General features: G+C 52.1%; 1 protein-coding gene across 5 annotated transcripts in view; it reads left to right on the forward strand.

Moving 5' to 3' along the window:
* RAP1GAP2 (RAP1 GTPase activating protein 2) overlaps positions 1-4,476 on the forward strand; it is a 202,171-nt gene extending 197,695 nt beyond the window's left edge. For all 5 annotated transcript variants that reach the window (XM_028109099.2, XM_028109098.2, XM_028109101.2 and 2 more), the window contains one exon: positions 365-4,476. The gene's annotated coding sequence lies outside the window, so the exon portion shown is untranslated. The remainder of the gene's footprint in view (positions 1-364) is intronic.
* Positions 4,477-9,632: the final 5,156 nt, after the last annotated feature.

Below are 9,632 nucleotides of genomic sequence, written 5' to 3' on the forward strand. Positions count from 1 at the left end.
GGCCTGGGTCCGGTTTGCCACCACCAAGGCCTGACCTCCTGCTGGTGAAGTTACTAGAGAGCCATTTGAGTTTCCAGTCCTCTCCCTGCCGGCGAGGCTCGGTGGGAACCAAGCGGGGGCCAGAGTTCCGCCCACTTTATAGAAACCTGTGAAAAAGCAGAAGAGACCGTGGCAATTCTGACACTCACCTTCACCCCCCTCTGTTCACCACGTGAGCGTTTATGCCCACCTGCTCACACTGCCTAATGTCCGGCACCCTTGTCTTTGGCCCTCGTGTCCCAAGCCCATTCAGTGGGCTGTCGCCACGGGCACACGTTCTCCTTACGCAGCGTTTGGTCATCCTATCCCTCCCTCTCTCCTCCAGGGAAGCCCCGATTCTGTCTCGGAGAAGGCTCCTATTCCGGCAGTTTGGGGGTGCCATCCACTATTCTGACCGTTACAGTCCTGCTGCCCCACCGGCCACTTGCCCACCAGACCAGCTGTCTGTCCCCGTGTCCCGATCTGGCCACCATCCTGCCTGCCCCTTGCCGAGGCACCCTGCAAGCACTCTCCTTCTCTGGACGAGGCCTCATTCCTCCAGGCTCCCCCTGCTCCCGACCGGCCCGTGTGACGTGTGTCTGGCTCGTGCATCACCTTGTTTTGTGCACAGAGGAAAGAGTTGGGCAAAGGGGATCTGGGTCCTGGGGACTGGGGCCAAGACTGGAGAAGCAGAAAGCGGTGAGGTGGGGTGCAGGGGCCGCCAGCTCGATGCTGCACGGGGAGGGGCAGCACAGTGTCCTGCACGTGACAGGCACAGCAAACCCATTGAGTGGTGGCGGAGGGACCACTTTTCCAGGCACCAAGATCTGTAGCCGGCCTCCACGATGTGAGGCTAGAAATCAGCGGCGTTGCTCGCACAGCTGTGTGCTTCTGCGCTAGGAGCTGCTTTCTGGCCCATCTGCCGCCCTCGGGCCCAGCACTGCCTCGTCCCTGAGGCCAGCGCACCCTGGGTGCCGGCAGCAGAGGCGAGACAGAGCTGCGCGTGTGTGGAGGTGGCCCCACGCCGTTGCTGTGGGAGAAGCCCTGGTCAGTCTCTCCCCTCAGAGCAGATGTGTTCCCCAAGGAGGGGTGGGCGGCCCGGAGCAGGAAGGAATTCAGGAAGAGCAAGCTGGCGAACTGTGCTGTGGGGCCTTGGCTGAGGAGAACCGTGGGGCCGTGGGCTGGGATGGGATCAGGTCCCCGCTGGAGGTGGAGGTTCGTGGAAGAGTTGCTTTAGCCTACCACTTAGGTCAGAGCCGGGGAGGTGGGGGGTGACCTGTCCCCTCGGTCGACGTGTGGACGTGGAAGGTAGGCGTGAGGAAGGAGCGACATCCTTCTGCGATTTCTGCTCCTGGCATCTGTGGGCCGGGGGGGCGGGCAGGGCTACCTTGGGGGCTCTTTCCAGCTGCTGTGCCCTTTGGCCTTGTTGGCGCTTGGTCCCCCAATCCCCTTCACCCACGGGTCTGTAGGCAGTGGTCACATTGGCGGGATTTTTATGACCTGGGCCCCAGCTGGATGCAGTTCAGAGGCTGCCTGCCCCCTGCCCCCTTGGCCAGAGCCAGCTCACTCTCAGGAGCAGGCCCCCCTTCCCTGTGTCTCACCCATCCCCGTCTGCAGAGCCCTGGGGGTGCGAGTGGGGCCCTGTAACATGGGATAGCCCTGGTGCCTCAGGCTGGGCCCCTTCTTCCGTGAGCCGATGACAAGGATTTCTACCAAATGTTTTATTTGCAGTGGGATTCGGGCCTGTTCTGAAGTCAAAGCAATCCTGTCAATGTTCTACTTGTTTTTGACTGATGTGACCGTTTCCCCACTGCTTTTGCCATTAGAGCAAAACCTTGATCCTTTGTCTCTCACTCATGCGGACGTTGTGGGATCCTATTTGCCGGCTGGGTGGATCTCTCCCCTCACTATTTGGGAAACGTGTTTACTTAAAATTCTAGTCCAGTAAAATTTCTTCCAGTGAGAAAGAAGGTCAACAAGCGTCTGTTTAGCTTTTATTAAAAATCACTGTAGCAGCACCCACTGCTGGAATGAGGTCTGCGGATTCTGGCAGTGTTCTGTTGGCTGGCTTTCTGAAGGAACTTGAAAGGTCAAACTGCGTTTAAAACAAAAACAAAAAACACACAACTCTTCCAGGTTCTGGCTTGCTTCTTGGGTAGCTGGTATTTATAGCTGCTTGGTGGTTGTGCTGTGCTGTGTTGTGGTCTGGGGGTCCTCTGGAGTTTCCAGGTTGTCCCCACCCTGTCCTTGGGAGCCTCATACCTGCTTTCCTCCACTGCTCTGGCTGTTCCTTCTGCAGCCCCCACCTCCTGGGAGGGCTCTGCCCCTGCCTCTGAGCCAGTGGCCAGGATGGCTGGGTGTGTCCAGGGACCCTGGGAGGCACAGGCCTGTTCCCTACGAAACAGACCTGAGAAGTGGTGTCTACCTTCTGTTTGCTACTAGGGGTGCACTGGGCAGGGTCTGAAGCGTTCCTCTCTCTGGGTCCTGTCTCACCTTCTCTAGAAAGTCCAACCCATCTATGGCTTCCAGAGTATACATGACCAGCCCGTGAGGTCCTAGGGCTGAGGGGGACGAGGACAGAGAGTGGACAGTCTCATCCCACCCCTCTGCACCATGGGGCAGGCAGCTTGGGTTCCTGAAGGCTGCTTCCCCCATATTCTCTTGCATCTGCTCTGGTCCAAAGTTTCCTTTTATTGCTGCACCCAGTCTTGGGGCTCAAATATTTGCTCAAGTCTCCTTGGTCCCTGTGACCAGACTCATCCTGACGGTGCTCATGCTGGGATTTGAAACACTCTGCTTGTGATCTGGACACATCTCTGCCTCTGGGAAGTGCCTGACTCGTGGAAGAAACTACACTGGTCAGACTCTGCAGGGCACCCATATGCTCAGTTGATGCTTAACAACAGATGCAGAATGAGCTTGAGATAGAAGATCTGACCTAGAGTTTCTAACGAATGGAAAATGATGAATGAATGAAAAATGAGTGAAAAACATTCTGTGGTTCAGCCTTGTTGGCCTCATCTCAATGTCCAAGCCTTCTGGGCCCCTTTTGACATCTAATCCATCCATATCGTCATCCAGCTGAGAAACCTCAGCCCCAGTGAGGGGAAGTGACTCACTGGAGGTCGCACAACTAACGAGTGGCAAAGCTGGGATTGGAACCCACAGCCCAGGCCCGTTCTTCGGTGCCACCTACATGGTCGGTTGAACGGGTGGCTACATTTGCTGGGGCCCTGAGTTTTGGAGGAGTCAGTTAGCTAGTGCCTGGGCCCTGGTTGGGAGCTGTCCGCGGTCAAGGTGGGACTTCAGTCTCTTCTTTTCATCAGGAGGGATATGCACTCAGTTTTCCAGTGAGGGCCCTGGGGTTTTGGATGCGGCTTGAGCAGAGAAAACAAGGAGGGAAAGAGATTTTTAGTGGACCGTTCCTGGTAACCTCAGGTCTTCAGCTCTGGTCTGTAATGGGGGTGGAGGCTGGGGCAGAGTGCAGTTACCTAGCCCTCAGTTTCCCCTTCTTAAGTTCAGAAGAAAAGTGGTAAAAGAAAACTCTGTTCTCCCTGATCCTTAAACAAAGGTGGTTAATAAAAGTGTAGGTTCCTGTGCCAAGGTAGGACGAGAGCCAGAGTCACTTTCTTACCCTGACTGGTTAGGGTGCCAATGCAAACACTACCTTCCTCATTTGATTCTGAGTCAACAGAGATAGGTTGTTGTGGGGGAATGGCCAGGGGTCAAGTAGGTGGCTGGCAGGGACCCACGGCTTCTCCTCAAGCTCCCTCTCGGCAAGGTGGAAGTGGGTCAGTGGAGTTTGCCTAGGCTGCCGGGGAGCGTTCTAGCTAGTGGTAGCACTAGCCCCTCGCCCACCCCAACCCCACAACTCCCTCCTCTCAGCCAGGCCATCTGCCCCTTTGGGAGGAAGGAGACCACCCCCACTAGGGCCAAGGACAGCAGAGCCCTGCCTAGTGAGAGGCTGTTGGGGCAATGGCTCTGTCCTGGGCCTTACCAGCCCTGGGGAGAGGGTGTTTGGCTGGAAGGCTGGAATTTAAATGCCATCATCCTTGATTTTGTAATATTTCCACTCGGAACGGTCAGTTCCTCCTTCCCGCTCCTTAGCATGTATGCCAACTCTCCCGCGTCATGGACGTTACCCTTCTACACTCCGGCCTGGGGAGTGCCGATGTTCTAATGTGAAGAGATTCCTTTGTGTGATAGAACCTAAGAAGTGTAGCTTGGAAATGATGATCCATGTGATGATGACTTTTCTTTCTTTCCTCTTCTTGAGGAGGTGATTCGTAGACCCCGACTGCCTATGTAATGTAAATAATGTACATTTAATTTATTGCTATGGTAGCACATTGTATTTGTTAATGTATAAAACAAATTCTAAAAGGTCGACAAATGTATATTTTGTTGCTTAAATGTGTCTTTGCAGAAATTGACAATAAATAACATATTTTGTGTCCATCATTGTTCAGACTTCTTTGCTTGGGGCCCCAAGCCCTGAGCAGCATCTCTCAGAGGTTGAATACTGGCAGCCTACCGGCTCTATCTGTGAATGTGTGACTTTGGCCTCAAGAGTGTTTTAGAATATTTGAATTAGTTGCCAATGTTTAGAAAACAGTTGATGTTGAGACCGCAATTAGAATGAAAAAACAGCCCAACCTAGAAGTGTCACATAAAATCTGAATTTTCTTCTCTTAAAAAGTCAGATGTTGGATCCGCTCTGTAGGAGCGGCACAAATTGGTCAGCACCCCCCAGAGGCTACCCCTCTGGTGCAACCTGAGTCACCGCAGTCCCCACCCTTCTCTAGCGGTTACACCTGGAGCATTTCATTCATTCCTGTTGTTTGCTTGGCCCCTGTCGGCATCTGAGTTTGAGACCCTTGCTATCCACTGATTTGTCTCCATCCTGCAACTTTCTTCCTTCCACCCACTCTTTTTCCACATTCCCAAGTCACCTCTTCAAGGATTCTTTTGTGATGAAATGCCCTCTCTCCTATCCACCTTTGACTCCCAAATGGCCATGATCTTTTTTTTTTTTTTTTTTAGATTTTATTTATTTATTTGACAGAGAGCACAAGCAGGGGGAGCAGCAGAGGGAGAGGGAGAAGCAGACTCTCCGCTGAGCGGGGAGCCCAATGCGGGGCTCAATCCCAGGATCCTGGGATCATGACCTGAGCTGAAGGCAGCTGCCTTAACTGACTGAGCCACCCAGGCACCTTCAAATGGCCATGCTCTTATGTACATTTTGCTTTACAAGGTTTGGATGTAGGTTTTACAAGTAATATCTGCATTTTTTTTTCCTTAAGAAATTTGAAGAGAAGGAACAGGCTTTTTTCGGCTGGGACTTGAGAGTGTGATCTTGGGCAAGTTCTGTCTCTGGGTTGCGTTTTCTTTTATGTATAATCAGAAAAATCCACAAGCAAAGCATGAGGATAAAGTCAATTCATAATTGGGAAAGAACTTTGAAAAAAAATGGCAAGTGTTATTCAAGCACCAGAGGTTCAATAATAATTGTTACTATGATCCTAACAGCAGCTGAATGTTTTACTTATGCACTCAGTTCTATAACATGACGTCCTAGTTCCTAAAAATCACAACACCAAACAAAACTGCAAGCACAAGTTTTGCGGGAAGTAGGGCTAGGGATACAGCACTCACAAACGTTGGTGATACAAATAAAAAGGTTAATGAAAATGGTAGCGCAGTTTTACACATGTGAAATGAAGAAATCAGTACTACAAAAATAGGGCTTTTTACTTGGTCACAGACGTGAGGTTAGGTTGTGGAAGCAGGCATGTGGGTTCTTGTGAAGAGGTGGAAGGAGAGATCCCTGCAGTGGGACGGGCAGCGGGAGCGCCCGATGAGGCTGCGTGAGGGTCACGGCACACGGTGTGCGGGGTCCCACGCGGCTCCCTTCAGCCGGGTGCGGTTTTCGGAGTTCACCTGGTACTTCGGGTGGGTGAGTTGCAATCAAACGTGCAGTTTGGGTAAGACTCGAATGCCATCTTACCATACCAATTGCATCCGGTCCAATTTCCGTTTTCAAAACAAGCGTTAGCACAAGACGGAGGCCCCCAAGCGCCCCACTGAGGCAGGTGCTATTATTATCTCCATTTCACTAAAGCATCAGAATCCAATTGCAGTTTGGAACCTAAATTTGATGGAGATTTGCATGGATGCGCTGACTACTATATGAAGGTAAGTTTCGGACCGTGGGGGGTTCTAGATGCACAAGGACGCGCCCAGGAAAGCGGGTTCCAGCTCTCATTGGTTGCCTGCCCGGCTTGAAGGTGCTGTCCCGGAGCCCGCGCCGGCAGCATCCTGGGCTGCGGTGGTCACGCCTCACCGGAGCCCCGTTTCCCAGCGTTTCCGGGTCCGTCTGTGGAGCCCCCATGAGGGCAAGTGAAGCCGCATCTTCCACACAGACACCCCCACACCGTCTGCACCTCATGATTTGGCGGCTTCCTGGGTTCAAGCCTTCTCCCCAGAAGCTGGGGGGTCGCCGATCCCCCGGAGCCTTGTGGAGGTGGGACATTTTTTCTGCCTGGGGGGCAAGTGCTGTAGGAGGCATGAGCACTGCTGAGATGGGCCAGTTACTGTCCCTCCAAACCTTCGGAGCTTCCTCGGGCCCTGCAAGCTCACCTTTCACCCGGGGTCTGCGTTTGCGCGTTCTCTCCACTAGATGGCGCTCGTTACCAGGACTCCTGAAACCGGTTTCCCCCACCGCACCGCCCGGCAGCTCCCAGCAGTCGGTGAACATAGTGGGGGACGTTATCCTGCCTGCCGCACGGGGAACGCTTTCCTGAGGAGCCTGCTCAGGCCATGCTCGGGATTTCGTTCAGTCTCGTTTCTCCAGTGCCCGCTGTGTCCGGTGGAGCTACCGGCTGTGCTCTGACCAGCCCTCCTTTGCCCGTGGAGGGCGAAGGGCTGGCTCCAGTAACAATTCCCAGTCCAATCCCGAAACTTTGCAGTAGCTGTCAGTCATGAAAACCGTTTCATTTCGGTTCAGACTCAATCCTGTTTGTTTTAAACTTCAATTCACATGTAATTCCAAGCCCCCTCGCCTGCCAACACTCTGGAGTTTTGGCTCAGGGTGAGGCAAGGACGCCCCCCTTGCCCCGACTTCAGTCAGGGTCGCCTGAGCCCTCTTTTGAACGAGATGTCATCCTCGGCCTGCCTTTGGCCTGCCCAGCTGAGTTTTAGCAAAGAATCCTGCTAGACTGGTTTGTTGAGAAGCCCTCCACTCTTGCTGTCCAATCACTTTGCGTCCCCCTGCCCTTGCTACTTCACCAAGTTCTTCTTAGTAATTTTCCATCCAATTCCTCACCCTGCCCATTGGCTAGAAATCCCCACGTGTCCCTGTTGTATTTGAAGTGGAGTTCAATCTCTCTCCCCGGTTGCAATAGTCCTGAATAAAGTCGTCCTTGCCTGTTGAACTCTGGTGAAGTTTTTCTTTGACAGGAGGCCCGTCTGTCCCACATCCACGCCCCTCCTTCTCCTCTGCTCTTCCACACCAGTGCTGGGGTAGGGAAGAGAGCTTTTTTTTTTTTAAACTTTTTTTTTTTAAGATTTTTTTTATTTATTTGAGAGAGAGAGAATGAGAGATAGAGAGCACGAGAGGGAAGAGGGTCAGAGGGAGAAGCAGACTCCCTGCTGAGCAGGGAGCCTAATGCAGGACTCGATCCCGGGACTCCAGGATCATGACCTGAGCCGAAGGCAGTCGCTTAACCAACTGAGCCACCCAGGCGCCCGGAAGAGAGCTTTTTTAAAAAAATTTTTATTGTTATGTTAATCACCATACATTACATCATTAGTTTTTCATGTAGTGTTCCATGATTCATTGTTTGTGCATAACACCCAGTGCTCTAGGCAGAGCGTGCCCTCTTTAATACCCATCACCAGGCTAACCCATCCCCCCACCCCCCTCCCCTCTAGAACCCTCAGTTTGTTTTTCAGAGTCCATCATCTCTCATGGTTCGTCTCCCCCTCCGATTTCCCCCCCTTCATTCTTCCCCTCCTATCTTCTTCTTCTTTTTTTTTTTAACATATATTGCATTATTTGTTTCAGAGGTACAGATCTGTGATTCAACAGTCTTGCACAATTCACAGCGCTCACCATAGCACATACCCTCCCCAATGTCTATCACCCAGCCACCCCATCCCTCCCACCCCCCACCACTCTGGCAACCCTCAGTTTGTTTCCTGAGATTAAGAATTCCTCCTATCAGCGAGGTCATATGATACACGTCTTTCTCTGATTGACTTATTTCGCTCAGCATAACACCCTCCAGTTCCATCCATGTCGTTGCAAATGGCAAGATGTCATTCCTTTTGATCGCTGCATAATATTCCATTGTATATATATACCACATCTTCTTTATCCATTCATTTGTCGATGGACATCTTGGGGGAAGAAAGCTTTTATTTTGAGACTGCCCCTCAAAGAGTGAACTCATGAGTGTTAGCATGGGCACTCGAGACAAGAAGAAATGTACTTGGGAAAAGGCCTGTGAGAGAAAATGGCTGGACTGTGATGCAGGTCTGACCTGAGTGGAGGAAAGATGGGAGGGAGTGAGCTAGGGTGGAGGTGTCTTTTGCATCAGTCCAGTTCTAAGAAAAGTTCAGCAAGGCCACTGGGGAGTCTTCTAGCCAAGGTCACCCACCAGGGGGGGTCCCACACATCACCAGAATGAGCCCCAAATTACTATCCTTGCTGCACCCAGACATCGGGTGGGAGTGGCCTGTGGGAAACCTGGCTTTGGTGTGAGCCATGGAACACAGTGACAGATTTCAGAGTGTTGCACTGGGACCATCAGTCAGCTATGCCCCTGACGTTGGAGACGGGCCATATGAACTTGCCCCAGTTTTGGTTGGTTACAGTTTACCCTCATTTGTGGGTAGACCCACATTAGTGGAGGGGAAGGTTGAACCTCTTCTCTTGGTTTTCTCTCTTTAATACCAACCTTCCATTGGTTCTTTTGCTTGGCAGTCCTGCAAGTGCTGTTTTTGTTTGTTTGTTTGTTTGTTTTGTTTTGTTCATTTTTTTTAATGATTTTATTTGAGAGAGAGAGAGACAGAGATAGTGTCAGAGATAGCAAGAGACAGCATGAGTGGGGAGGAGAGGGAGAAGCAGGCTCTCCATGGAGCAGGGAGCCTGATGTGGGGCTCAATCCCACGACCCTGGGATCATGACCTGAGCCGAAGGCAGACGCTTAACGACTGAGCCACCCAGGTGCCTGGGTTCTGTTTTGTTTTTAAAGATTATCTTTACTTATTTTGAGGGAGAGAGAGAGTGCGAGCAGGAGGAGGAGCCAAGGCAGAGAGAGAGAGAGAATCTCAAACAGACTCCACACTGAGTGTGGAGCCCGACGTGGGGCTCGATTTCACGAGCCCAACATCATGACCTGAGCTGAAATCAAGAGTCAGATGTCCAACTGACTGAACCCCCCAGGCGCCCCCAAATGCTGCTGTTTTGTTGCAAGTCCCCGCCACTGAGAGGCGGGGCTTAGGCTGGACCCATTTCTGCCCTTCCTCAGCTCCTGCCCTAAGACATCTATCTTGCAGTCTTCAGTTAGTGGTATAGAGCTTCAAGCCCTGCTACCAATTTGGTTTCTGCT

Source organism: Eumetopias jubatus, unplaced genomic scaffold (assembly GCF_037043125.1).
Source record: "Eumetopias jubatus isolate StellerSeaLion01/CBP00866 unplaced genomic scaffold, mEumJub1_p1.0 scaffold_10, whole genome shotgun sequence".
Classification (NCBI taxonomy): Eukaryota; Metazoa; Chordata; class Mammalia; order Carnivora; family Otariidae; genus Eumetopias; species Eumetopias jubatus.